Source organism: Capricornis sumatraensis, chromosome 3, assembly GCF_032405125.1.
Source record: "Capricornis sumatraensis isolate serow.1 chromosome 3, serow.2, whole genome shotgun sequence".
Lineage (NCBI taxonomy): Eukaryota > Metazoa > Chordata > Mammalia > Artiodactyla > Bovidae > Capricornis > Capricornis sumatraensis.
In genome coordinates, this window is record NC_091071.1 from 162,636,673 (window position 1) to 162,651,541 (window position 14,869).

At 45.1% G+C, this 14,869-nt stretch overlaps 1 protein-coding gene across 1 annotated transcript in view; it reads left to right on the forward strand.

Annotated features, from left to right (window-relative positions):
* Positions 1-14,869, forward strand: part of FBXO36 (F-box protein 36) — a 98,480-nt gene that overhangs the window by 82,908 nt on the left and 703 nt on the right. The window lies entirely within an intron of this gene.

Genomic DNA, 14,869 nt, shown 5'->3' on the forward strand with positions numbered 1-14,869 from the left:
TGTAGTGCCTGTTTTTTGCCCCATGCCCCAAGCTCATCAAAGCTCTCTTACTAACTTTGGATCCTCAGCAGAAGGACACAAGAATGGAAAATACAGTGGTAATTTCAACCAACATTAGGACCTTGATGCACCTATTATTAGTTCCTCTCCCTAGATCTTGGTTCCTGCCCTTTCAGCCATTCATTCTAGAGTGCTGCTGTGAACTAAACACACACATACTATCCTTCCATTATGGGGCTTCCCTGGTGGCTCAGTGGTAAAGAATCTGCCTGCAATGCAGGAGCCACAGGAGTCGTAGTTTCAGCTCCTGGGTTGGGAAGATCCCGTGGAGGAAGGCATGGAAACCCATCTCCAGTATTCTTGCCTGGAGAATCCCATGGACCGAGGAGCCCGGCAGATAACAGTACATGGGGCCGCAAAGAGTCAGACATGACTGAAATGATTTAGTATGCTTTTGGGCTTAAGTTGGACTTCCATCACAGCTCAGTTGGTAGAGAATCCACCTGCAATGCAGCAGACCCAGGTTTGATTCCTGGGTTGGGAAGACCCTCTAGAGAAGGGATAGGCTACCCACTCCAGTACTCTTGGGCTTTCCTTGTGGCTCAGCTGGTAAAGAATCTGCCTGCAATGTGGGAGACCTGGGTTCGATCCCTGGGTTGGGAAGATCCCCTGGAGAAGGGAAAGGCTACCCACTCCAGTATTTTGGCCTGGAGAATTCCATGGACTATATATTATATAGTCCATGGGGTCTCAAAGAGTCAGACTCAACTGAGTGACTTTCATCATCACCATCATGGGCTTACGTTAATCAGAGTTGGAGTCTGTTGTTTGCACCTCAAGAACCCTAACTCGGTATTTAGCCGTAATGTACCAGGGCAATGTCCGTTCACAAGAGAGTGTGCAATATCTCCCAAGGTGATTCAAATCATAATCTTATTATCTAAAAAGTCAACATTTTTCCATAGTTATACAATAAGATTTCTTCATTTTTATATATTAATTTTAAGTTGTACAGTCTGTATTACTTAGTATACCCCTTTTTAGTACAAAAACATATATACTTGATTTCCCCCCACCATAAAATTGAGGACCAGAAACAAGAATTATGAATAATCATCATACCATATATTTTTTTTCCACTTAAAAAAGGTATTAAAGTTAAGAGTTTTGAACTTGTTGCTGCTAGGAAGCTGATTATTCATATTTTTAAGGGAAAGAGGATTCTTGTTTGTTTGCTGTTTGGATTTTTGTTTTTTAATTGATACGTAATTGACTTAAAACACTGTGTTAGCTCCAGGTGCATAGCGTGCTGACTTGCTATTTCTATACATCACAAGATGATCACCACTGAAGGAGAGTTTTAAGTGAATAAAATATAGGAGTGGGAATGTATGGAAAGCTTCTCCCGGGGCCTGGGTCTGTCCTGAGAGTCAGTGGAAGGATTTGATGGAAAATAACAGCAGCTGCAGTAGCTCGAGGAATCGATTCCTTACACGGAGCAGCTGTCTTTCCCCCGGGTTTTGCTCATTTCCACTTGCTAGTCCTCTCCCTCTCAACGTCCTGCCATTATTTTAGTGCAATCTTGATAATAGCCTCCATAATTTACCCAGAGCTCTAAAGTAGGGCTTTTCTAGGTTGCTGATTTCAGCCCTCAGAATCCTTGCGGAGCAGAATTATTCCAAGATGGAACATGATCCAAGGCTGCTGCTTTTTTTTTTTATGTCTGTGTAATATTAACCTTTCATTTCTGCCGTTAGTCTGAATATTGTGGTCATTTGCCTATTTTCCCCTTCATTTATAAACTACTTTCATTTTTGGTTTTGTCCCATCAGTTATTACATTATTTTATTAAGAAGTCTTCTATTTCAAACTTTGGGGGCATTTTTTAGTCATGGAATTGATTTATTATCCATGAACATTTCCTGAGCACTGACGACACAGGAAAAACCCTTCTATACGTCACAGGCAGCCACATGAGTCCATCAGTCCTTGACCCCGAGGAGCTCATCATCCTGAACTGGGGGCAGGTTTACTGGCAAATTATTCATGTCCCTGTCCTGCCCTTTCCTGTGATCCCAGGGAGGGAGGTCTCCTTCTTCTTCCAGGTCAGTGCCACCTGCCATCTGGTGCCAAGGTCTAGCCAGAGGGATTTCAGGTTGTCACTTATCTGCTTTTTCTTTCTTTTGAAAAAAAATAATTTTATTTATTTCTTTTGACTGTGCTGGGTCTTCGTTCTGCACTCGGACTTTTTTCTCTAGCTGCAGTGAGCAGGGGCTACTCTCTAGTTGAGCTGGGAGGGCTTCTCTTATTGCGCCGTGAGGGCTCTAGGGTGCATGGGCTTCAGTAGCTGTGGAGTGTGGACTCAATAGTTGTGGCTCCCAGACTCTAGGACACAGGCTCAATCGTTGTGGCCCATGGGCTGAGTTGCTCTGCAGCAGGTAGGATCTTCCCAAATCAGGGATGGAACCCATGTCTCCTGCATCGGCAGGCAGATTCTCGACTACTGAGCCACCAGGGAAGCCCTTTTTCCTCTGTGTACTTGTTGTTACGTGTATTTTTGCTTTTTATTTATAAAAATTTTAGATTTATAAAAGTGTCATAAAGATAATGCAAAAGGTTTGAATATGACCTTCACCCAGCTTCCCCTAACCTGGGACATTTATCAAAACTCGGCAGTTAATGTTGCTACAATACTATTAACGAAACCACAAACTTGATTTATATTTCATCACTTTTTCCACCAACGTCCTTTCAGTGTTTCACAATCCAATCTGGGATACTATGTTACATTTAGTTCTTATTTCTAAATCTTTCAATTGTTTTTTCCTCTCAGTATATTGATTTTTCTCAAATCAGCCTCATCTTTCATAAAAAAAACTCTTTGACTATATTCTTATTAAAAAATTTTTTGGCTTCCAACACTGCACAGCATATGGAACTTCCCCAACCCTGGATTGAATTTATATGCCTTGATCCCTGGGTTGGTAAGATCCCCTGGAGGAGGAAATGGCAACCCACTCCAGTATTCTTCCCTGGAGAATCGCATGGACAGAGAGAAGCCTGGTGTGCTACAGTCCTTAGGGTCGCACAGAGTCGGACACGACTGAAGCAACTTAGTGCGCACAAAGTGGAAGTGCCGATTCTCAGTCACCAACCACGAGACCACATGGGAAGTCCTCTTGGCTCTATTCTTATTCAATCTCTTTCCTTCCTTGTTTGGGGAAAAAAAAAAAAGGATTTACATGTCGGTTCACACTCAGCAAACCAGCATCATTCAGCAGACTGAGATTTTATAATCCCTGAGAAAATGGGAACAGTAAGGGTGTGTCCTGGTGACACAGTGTGAAGAATCCACCCTCCAATGCAGAAGATGCAAGGGATGTGAATTTGATCCCTGGATTGGGAAGATCCCCTGGAGGAAGAAATGGCAACCCACTGCAGTATTCTTGTCTGGGAAATACCATGAACAGGGGAGTCTGGAGGGACTACAGTCCACAGGGTCGCAAAGAGTCAGACATGAGTGAGTGACTGCACACACACACACACACACACACACACACACAGGTGATAATATAAATTTGTTTCATATGAATGACCATTCTTTAACAGAGGTCAGCCCTTCCTACTGGGGGGAGATTTAAAATATCCCTTCTTTTATAAAACAATGGTATTAAAACATGATAATTTTAGCAAATTACCCTTACTTGGCGAATTACAAAGTGAGCAATCTTATGGTTCTTAATTGTTGTTTTGTTTGATTTCTAAAAATTTCACTGATCTTATCCAGATTTCTGGGAATCCCTGGTCTTCTGTCTGCCTACCCCTCCTCTCTCATCTCCCCTCTGTCCACGCCTCCTAATATCTCTGGCCTCATTCACAGTAACCTCTCGGTTGTCACATCCAAAGGATGAGGCCTCCCACTCCCTGACCCATCTCCGCTTCCAGGATTCTCTGGTGGGTTTCTTCCTGGTGGCTTGCTCACTGATTCATTGGCTAAACCTTTTGTGGGGGCTGAAGGTGGCTTTCTAAAATACACGCTGGTCATGTCACTGCCCTGCTCAGTGACCCTTAGCGATGTCCCATCATTTTCAGAATGAGATCCACAGTCTTGGCTGGCACTTCAAGCCACTGTGTCCCAGCCCCAGTTCCCACCCACAGCCCCAGCAAGGCAGACCGTGCGCTGCCCTGTGTGCTCAGCTCTCTGCGCCCCTAGGCCTTTCTTACGTTGTTCCCTTCAGCTCAGACAGTAAAGAACCTGCCTGCAAAGCAGGAGGCCCGGGTTCAATCCCTGGGTTGGGAAGATCCCCTGGAGAAACGAATGCCAACTCACTGCAGTATTCTTGCCTGGAGAATCCCATGGACAGAGGAGCCTGGTGGGCTACAGTCCATATGAGTCACAGAGTCCATGACTGAGCGACTAACACTTGCTTTTGAAGGAATGTCCTCCCTTCTGACACACCACTCTTAACTCCTGAATGTCCCCTCCCTTGTTTGGGTTTTGTGTTATGTCAATTTTGTTTTATTTTTGAAAAAGAAAATTGATTTGCATTACAATAACCAGGTTGACAATTGAAAAAAAAATTATGACTTTTAACGTGTAGTAAAAAGTAAATTTCCCTCCCATTCTTGATCCTCATTCCTCTAATTCTTATCTCCAGCAACAATCATATTACCCGTGTCTTGTATGTCCTTCCAGAGAGTCTATGCACATGTAAGTGTGTGTGTGTGTGTGTGTGTGTGGTGAGCATATAAACATATATATATACACACTCTTTTAAAAAGCATAAAAGCATATGGTAGCACTTTATATATTCTCTGTCAGTGTTTTTATCTAAAACATATTTTAGATACTCTTTCATGTCTATATCTAAATCTTCAATTTAGAAAAGTGATTTAAGTTATTGTTATATGGACAAGTTGTAATTTTTAAAACTAGATCCCTAATGATAGACATTCAAGTGGTTTTCCCTCTGCTATTTATAAATAACTCCCCAGACTATGGCCAGACCAGACTCTGCAAAATTGAGTTTGCCTTGGAAGCATAAAGACACATGAGAGACACAGAGGGTGTGGGGACTCTGGTGGGCGGGAGTCCGAGCCTGGGAGAGCCCGTTGTGCTAGCCCACAGCCAAGTCTGTAAGTTTCCACTTATCCCACTTAATGCCACCAGTGATGAGGGCCATCTGGCTGCCTGGTCTTGCTCTGATTTCATGTTGACTAAGCCATGGAGCCTCCAGGGATGAGCATCTAAAGGTCTGGTGAGCTGGAAGGGTGTATTTCTCTGGGTAAACCAACATAGTCGCTCTGAGTCCTGTGTGCTAAGTCGCTTCAGTCGTGTCCGACTCTTTGTGACCCTGTGGACTGTAGCCTGCCAGGCTCCTCTGTCCTTGGGATTCTCCAGGCAGGAATACTGGAGTGGGTTGCCATTTCCTCCTCCAGGGGCTCTTCCCGACCCAGGAATCGAGCCTGCATCTCCTGCATTGGCAGGTGGATTCTTAACTATCTGAGCCACCAGGGAAGCCCCTCCTCTTTATTGGAACTTGGCTCAGATGAGCACGCCCTTGAAAGGTGGATCCTGTGTCTCGGGACACCAGAACGTCACACCGAGGGCCAGCCCTGGGGTTGTGGTGGGCTCACTGAGATGAGGCTGCCATGTGGGACCTTTCTGGGGGCTGCTGAGGTCCAGATGGGAGGAGGTGGGTACGACTGTGACCAGCAAATGGACATATTTGTCTTGTCCGGAACTCAGGAACAGGGCCCCATGAAACCCACTGAGGAAGAAAGTCTCTCCTCTGTTACGTTTTGGCCTATGGAGAGCAGATTTTTCCTCATGGTCCCAAATTCTCTATGACTGTGAGTCCCAGGTCTGGCCAAGCAGACAAGCCACCTGGGGAGCCAGTGGATACAGCCAGGCCAGGCTCTGAGTGTTGGATTAGGTAGTTCTTGGTGGACCCGGCAAGTGCATTTATTTATAACCCAATTCTAAGCATCGGGAACAAGAATCTGACCACTTGCTATTAAAACTCTACAGGTGAAATATCTCATGAGACTCGGAAAGGCTGGAAGCCTGAGGTGGGGGTAACGGGGTTATTTTGACATCTCCATTGTGTACAGAGAGTGTGGGTGTTTAAATCAGCTTGAGGCCAGAGAGCTGGGTTCTGTTCTTCACTCAGTGACTCCCCACCATGAACCCTGGGCAGTCACACCCTTATCCCCTCTCAGCCTTAACTTTCACATTGTAAAAGGAAAGATTTTAGCTATTAATAGATAAGTCCTAGGATCCCTGATGCGAAGAACTGACTCATTTGAAAAGACCCTGATGCTGGGAAAGATTGAAGGCAGGAGGAGAAGGGGACGACAGACGATGAGATGGCTGGATGGCATCACTGACTCAGTGGACATGAGTTTGAGTAAACTCTGGGAGTTGGTGATGGACAGGGAGGCCTGGCGTGCTGCAGTCCATGGGGTCACAAAGAGTCAGAGGCAACTGAGCGGCTGAACTGAACTGGACTGAACTCAAGGATCCCTTAGAACGTCTGCATAGTTCATGTATGTTAAGTTCGTGCACCACCACCAGGGGGAGCTAAATCCACGATCAGCTACGTTTTGGATCCAAGTGGCTAGAATCAGTCAAGATGGGTATTTTGTGTTTTGCACCCTGAGATGTATCAAGCAAAAGAGCCCTAGGGTTTGTGAGTCCTGTCTGGGGGTATTTTGTGGACCAACTTACAATGCAAAATAAAACCAAATATTTTCCTTATGAAATACAATGATCCATAAATGAAGTTACACTGGTGGAAATTTCAGCTCTAAGAATTCCTTCCTTTCCCCCCCAAACCTCATCATTTTCTCCGATAATTTCTGTTATTTAAGATACACTGACACCCTGAAATGTATTGTGCTGGGAAAGAAAGAATCATCTAGAGTTCATATTTTTAAAAAGAGGTTCAGATCTGTTTGTTTTTTTTAATACTAAGAAATCTTTTTAAGAGTTTTCCTTTATTGTTTATATTTAGAATATGTTGTAATCTGAGTAGAGAAACTGGACCTTGAAGGGCTGTTGAAGGTGGGATTAAAACAATGAATGACCTGCCTAACATCAAAATGTCTGGAGGGTTGTCAGTATCATAAGATTCAGTATTGCTGTTTAACGGTAACGTTCATGATGTGAATATAATAGTTTTTGCCTTTAATATTTATGCAGAAAGGGTCTTAAATGATGATGCCCTATTATTCTATTCATTTCTGTTTGTAATTCACTCTTTTCCTTTACTGAAATATGTTGAGACCAGCATGAAGTATGAAAGTAAAGACTATAGCCTGCTTTCTGCTCCAAAGTGGGTATAACAGTATCATGAACAGAGATAATGCTTACATGCTTTTCCCCTTCTCCAGAAAGAAAGCAGAATGCGTGGGAGCAAAGCAGGATCCCACCAAGGCCAGGCCAAGGGTGGTGAGAGTGGACTGCTTGGCCTCCTGAAGCTATGGATGGGTTGGGTAGTGGCAGCTGGTATGACCAGTTGGGTCCACACACCAGGTGGGTCCGACATCAGTCAGGCGCATGGTCAGTTCACCTTCAGACAGCTGTCACATGGTGGGGGGAGCTCTCAATCCTGGTGCTGGACCTCCCCAGACTCCCAACCCTGGTTACTGAACTGGCCTCCCAGTAGCTAGGTGCCCGTGGGAACTTTCTTTCTGGTGTCTTCTCAGAAATGGATGAGGTAGCATCTGTTCCGTCTCCCTTTCCTCCCCATCAATTACATCTTTCCATGTACTTTACCTGTGTCACCCCTAGTAACTGTCACAGCACTAAAAGTTTAACATCGTTTCCATGTAGTCACAATAAGTACCACTTATTGAATACCTACTATGTGCTAAGCATTGGATGTACATAATCCAGTGCAGTCCTCAAACATAGCTGTGGGATGGATGGGTAGAGACCACCCAGTCTTGATTATCAAGGCAGAAATAGAGACTCAGATAAAGCACACAAGTAATGAGCAGTGGAGTCTGGTGCTGCGCCCAGGCAGCCTTACTCAGTGGCCAGTGTGCTTAAATCACTTTATATTCTGCTCCTTAGATGAGCAAATGCAAGATCGGATGTGGAGACAGGCTTAGAGCAATAAGTAGAATGCCCAGGAGGACTTAATCATTAAGTGTCAGGGCCAGTGCTCAAATCAACTGTGTTTGCTGGTTACCTTGTCTACCTTGGTACCTGAAGAACACAGGAAAATATTCTCTCTTATAAGATGGAGTTAAGTATGCGAATGTGTTTTTTCACTCAGTGGAACAAGAGCTGCAGCAGGTAGGTCCCACAATGACAGGCCATGGCATTGAAAGAATTTTCCTCAGGTCACATGGGAGCACCCGTGAGCAGTAAGGCAGGAAAGGTCCTCACGCCTCAGAGCATGCCACTGTCCTTCTGTGTGTGTTGTGCTTAGTTGCTCAGTTGTGTCCAATCCTTTGAGACTCAATGGACTGTAGCCCACCAGGCTCCTCTGTCCATGGGGTTTCCCAGACAAGAATACTGGAGTGGGTTGCCATTTCCTTCTCCAAAGGATCTTCCCAACCCAGGGATCAAACCTGGGTCTCCTGCATTGCAGGCGGATTCTTTACTATCTGAGCTACCAGGGAAGCCCCATCCTTACTGCTATGTTACTATATACTTGTGATAGCTCAGATTCCTTTTTAATGCATCTTTAGAATATTTACCTCTGAGTCATTTCTAATGACAGGGCTTCTCCAGTGGCTCAGTGGTAAAGAATCCGCCAGCAATGCAGGAGCCTCAGGAGGTCCCTGGGTTCATTCCCTGCATGGGGAATACCCTCTGGAGAAGGAAATGGTAACCCACTCTAGTATTCTTGCCTGGAAAATCCGCTGGTCGGAAGAGCCTGGTGGGCTACAGTCCATAGCGTCGCAAAGAGTTGAACATGACTGAGTGACTAAGCAACAGCAACAGCATTGCTGCTGAACCAACTTTGCAACCTTGGAATTTGTGCTGGTTCGTGGTTTAGTAGCTAAGTTGTGTCCAACTCTTGTGACCCCATGAACTGTAGCCTGCCAGGCTCCTCTGTCCTCGCAATTTTCCAGGCATTTGTACCAACAGAATGGATAAAATCAGAGGATGGCTTGAGTCTATACCAGTTTCTCATTTCATTGATGGGATTGCCCAAAGGTGATCCATCCTGAATGAGTTTCACTATAACAAGGACCCCATCATTATCTTGTGACGGAGTCAAAGCTTGTAGTCATCCTTAAATAGCAGTTACATATCAAACACTAGAAAAGTTTTCACTACTCATCATATTAGGATAGACCAGGTGAGAGATTGTGGTTTGGGGTCACAAACCACCCTAAAACTCCAGGGGGTTGAGACAATAATAGATGTTCATTTCTCATGATTCATACTCACTGGAGGCTGACAGGAGGCCCTGCTCCACAAAGTCCCTCAGGGATTCAGGTTATTAAAGGCATCACTGACTGTCCTGTAACTGAACATGATTTACATAGCTGTTCAAGTCAAAGAGCTCATCTTTCATTCTTCCTTTTCCTCTTGCTTCTCATTTAATTCATTAGCAAGTCACATGAACCCCGCCTTCAAAATATATCTACAGTCTGATCATTTCTCACCTCCTACCTTGCCACTACCTGTTACGCACCCTCCTTATATCTTCCTGAATTTTCCAGAAGGAATGCCACAGGAGATTTGCCTTCACCTGGTGAGGATAGCAGCACACCTTCATCATTTTGCCTGAGTACTATGTCGGCTTTCCAGCTGTGAGTCATACTTACATCGTAGAAATATTGACCCCTTTACCTTCTCACATGCTATTCCACACTGATGACATCATGCTGCTGAGCAAGGGAAGCAGATACCTTAGGTGCCTTGGTGTAAGATATGTATATGTGAAAGAGTTGGAGATGAACTCAAAAACTGAGAGGCCTGCCATCTCCGTGTGTTATCCAGAATCCATTGCCTTATTGTAACTTGCTACTCAAAAAGGCCTTCCCTGTGGCTCAGATGGTAAAGAATCTGCCTGCAGTGAAGGAGACCTGGGTTCTGTCCCTGCATTGGGAAGATCCCCTGGAGAAGGGAATGGCAACCCATTCCAGTTGATTCTTGCCTGGAGAATTCCATGGGCAGAGGAGCCTGGTGGGCTACAGTCCATAGGGTCACAAAGAATCGGAAATGACTGAATTGACGCGTGCTAAGAAAGCAGCACAGCTCCTTGTGGGTCTTTTTAGTTTTCAAGGTAACACAGAACACATTTGGGTTTGCTTCTCTGATTCATTTACCAAGTAGCCCATAAAGCTGCCACATTTAAGTTTACTCAGCAGCTGGTCCAGAATGCAGGGGAAACAGATGAATCACTTGCTCCTTACGATCCAGCAGATTGGTACTTAGAGTGTCTGTGGCCTGTATGGCTATGGTCTATCTTGATCGTTGCATCATCAGGAAAATCACAGCTCATATCTCTGAGGTTTTTAGAGTAAAAGCATGGATGCTTTTGCAGAGAACTGTTCTGCTACTGAGAAACAGCTCTTGAATTCTTGTGGGGCAAATGCTGATGTTTTGCATAGATGGTCTTGAACAAGATTTGGAGATTAATGTGGAATTTGGGGAAAGAGGTATTTGGATTGACTTTTCAGAATAATCCAAAGACTCAGGATATTTGTGTCCCATGTGACTGTTCACCAAAGAGCATGCAGTGCCGAGGACATCTTCAGTAATGAGATGGATGAGGGGGTCTGTTCTATGGACGTTAGTTATCTCCTATCCCCGGCTGGGTTCATAAACCAAGTGCCTAGGTGGCAAGGATGGAAATTGTACATGGACTCAACCACATGAGTCTCCTTTTTTCAAGATTAATCTGGCCATTGTCACAGGAGGGGCAATGCTGAGCCCTCGGGAAGGTACTCAATGGGCGGGGTCCAGTCATTGACAAAGTGCTCAGTGGGTTACACAGGTTTCTAGGTGGCACCAGTGGTAAAGAATCTGCCTGCCAATGCAAGAGAAGCAAGGAATGTGGGTTCAATCCCTGGATCGGGAAGATCCCCTGGAGAAGGTAATGACAACCCACTCCAGTATTCTTGCCTGGGAAATCCCATGGACAGAGGAGGCTGGTGGGCTATAATCCCCAGGGTTGCATAAGAGTCGGACGTGACTTGACGACTGAACACCACCGCCAGGTCAGTTACTCTGGACCCTCTCCACCGTGGAGGAAGCAGCGCCGTGTCTTCCCTGGGTGAGGTTCCTACTCTGGGTCTGGTTCTGCTTTCCTGGCACACCATGCTCCTTCAGCAACATCGTGTATAAATTGACCAAATGCCTTATTTTTCCATCATGGTAGCCCACACACTTCAGCAGCATCATGTATAAATTGACCAAATGTCTTATTTTTCCATCATGGTAGCCCACACAAGATTGCTTCAGATGATTTTTTTTCTGAAATAAATAAATTCACTTATTAAATACACAGATATAAATACGTAAGATAATGAGTACAAAATTTCCCACTCTTAGCATACACTCCACTGTCTAGAAATAGTTGTTTTCAGGGAATGAGGGAATGGCTTTTTGGAGACACTTACTCCCTTATCTCATCAGCTAACAGACAACACTTTGGAAGGTTGGTGCGCAGTCTGACAGGATGTAATACATGCTCCCAGTCACTGAGTGGAGTGTGGTCCTCTTTCTTCTGTAGCTACAACCGAAGGATGGACGTGGGAGAACCCTCTCTCGGAGTCACACCTAATCACCAATGTGAAAAAAAATGTTGCTTTCTTCTTCACAGCGTTGGCTGCTACTAGGCTAGAAATGTTGATGGTCAAAGAAGCAATACATTCACGTAAAGAACAAGAATGATTCCACCAAACTAGAAATTAAAAGTGTTCCCAGTCTATCTGGGGCTCCTAATGCCACTGGACAAACAGGCAAAAAAAAAAAAAGAAAAAACTACCCAAATGAGCATTACTATATTGACTCAGGTGATTAATCCTATTTACCAGAGAAAAATAGACTTGCTGGTTCACAAGAGAATTACAGAGAAGTATTTCTAGGACTCAGACCATCCATGCACATGAGCTGAGTTTTTTGTTTCTATATATATATATATGTATATATATTTTAAATTGGGCTGCACCACATGGTTTTCAAGGATCTTATTTCCTCCACCAGGGATCAAACCCATGGCCCCTGCAGTGAAAATACAGAGTCCTAACCACTGGACCACCAGAGATTTCCTCTGGCAAATGCCTTCTAATACTGGCACATTCAATGGCAAAACCTAATTAAGAAAACTAAAATATCTTCTACCTATAAGATCAAGGAGTGTTCACACCTGGCAGGAATTGGAGAAGGTTTGGATCACATCAGTAGGTATAGAATCTTGACCAGTTCAGGTACTCAGTTCAGTTGCTCAGTTGTGTCTGACTTTTTGTGACCCCATGAATCGCAGCACGCCGGGCCTCCCTGTCCATCACCATCTCCCGGAGTTCACTCAAACTCATGTCCATCGAGTCAGTGATGCCATCCAGCCATCTCATCCTCTGTCGTCCCCTTCTCCTCCTGCCTCCAATCCCTCCCAGCATCAGAGTATTTTCCAATGAGTCAACTCTTTGCATGACATGGCCAAAGTATTGGAGTTTCAGCTTTAGCATCAGTCCTTCCAAAGAACACCCAGGGCTGATCTCCTTCAGAATGGACTGGTTGGATCTCCTTGAAGTTCAAGGGACTCTCAGGAGTCTTCTCCAACACCACAGTTCAAAAGCATCAATTCTTTGGTGCTCAGCTTTCTTTATAGTTCAACTCTCACATCCATACATGACCAATGGAAAAACCATAGCCTTGACTAGACGGACCTTTGTTGCCAAAGCAATGTCTCTGCTTTTGGATATGCTATCTAGGTTGGTCGTAACTTTTCTTCCAAGGAGTAAGCATCTTTTAATTTCATGGCTGCGGTCACCATCTGCAGTGATTTTGGAGCCCCCAAGAATAAAGTCTGACACTGTTTCCACTGTTTCCCTATTTCCCAGGAAGTGATGGGACCAACTTAGTTTTCCGAATGTTGAGCTTTAAGCCAACTTTTTCACTCTCCTCTTTCACTTTCATCAAGAGGCTTTTTAGTTCCTCTCCACTTTCTGCCATAAGGGTGATGTCATCTGCATATCTGAGGTTATTAATATTTCTCCTGGCAATCTTGATTCCAGCTTGTGCTTCCTCCAGCCCAGCGTTTCTCATGATGTACTCTGCATAGAAGTTAAATAAGCTGAGGAGAAAAGGAAGATGGAACAGGTAGTAGAATGAGAAAATCACAAACACAGCTCCTGCTGGTGACCAGTTTCAGAATCCAGGACTGCAGTAGCTCCCTGTATTTTCTTCCTCACCCAGTGATATATGCATTTGTATGTAAACCAGTATTTCCTCTTTCCCTTTCGCCTAGTATTTTAAGTAGGCAAGTCGGTACCCATTGAGTTTATAATTCTAGGATACAAAGATGAACTGGGATTAACTGGAAGGAACAGGCCTCATCCAGAGGTCTGCAGTGACTGTTGGGATTTGGCAGGAATGGGGTGGCAGGAGTGGAAGGCAAAGAACAGACACATTTTCCCCCATGGGAGGACTAGGGGGAGTATGCTGTGCTGCCACGGTTGTTTGGATGTTTAAATGGGAGAAGAAGGGTATGTGTGGAGAAGAGCCTAGAAGTCAGACTGAGGAGCACGTACGGGGTCGGTAGTCATGGTGCACGGGCTCAGTTGCCCCTCAGCATGTGGGATCTTAGGTCCCCAACCAGGTATCAAACCCAAGTCCCTGGCATTGGAAAACACATTCTTAAGTACTGGGTGACTAGGGAACTCCTGCTATTCTTTCCACTGCTGGATTGTCACATGTGATGACCACTAGATGGAACCCAAGAAAGGGGAAATCAGGTTGGCGACGAACTCCCCTGAGTGTCCAGTTGGCGCAGGAAGAGTGGAGCCAGGAAGTGTCCTGAGGCCCACATGGGACCCTTCTTCAAGCACATATTGAGTTGCTGGAGTTATCACTGTGCAACGTCAAAAATCCGAGCATCTTTCAATGCTCCTAGTCTTGCATACACGCACCAAAAAACAAACCATAGCCATTGCTAAGGTCAGAGATAATAAATGTAATGGAAGCTTTAAGAAGGATTTGGGGGCATGGCAGCAAGGGGTCAGAAAATCTCCATGGTAAGAATGTTTAGTAGCAGGAGGCCGATGAACAGCGTTGTCATAATTGATGGTAGCAATTGGAAAAGTCCTGGTGGGAAATCTTTGGTTAATGGAAGCTGAACTGTAGCAGCTTTGAGCCTGAGGGAGGGCAAAATGGTCTTGTGAAGATACTAGGCTGGAGGGGTCTTGTCTGTCCTTAACCTCCTGGCCTCAGGTAAAGGACCAGACAGCAGAAGGACATCCTGGGGACGGTATTCCAGAGAACAGCTCTCTTTGCCCTGTGCCTACAGGCTCAGGGAGCAGACTGAATCTTTCAGGCCACTCTGCTGCATGGTGTGATGTCAAGCATGCAAAGGACTTGGAGATAAACTTGTGGACAGGACCCTGGGCCCAGGAGTGTGTAAATTTTAGGTGTGCTGGTTGGCAGTCTCCAAGGGCTGCTTGTCGGTTTCGATGTGGTTCACGACTGAGCAGCCCGCAGTGAGCTAAGGTGTCCGCTGAACAACCCCAGGGGAGAGGTGACTTATCTGTTGTTGTTTAGTCATTAAGTCCTGTGCGCCTCTTTTGTGACCCTATGGACTGTAACCCTCCAGGCTTTTCCATCCATGGGATTTCCCAGGCAAGAATACTGGAGCGGGTTGCCATTTCCTACTCCAGGGGACCTTCCCGACCTAGGGAT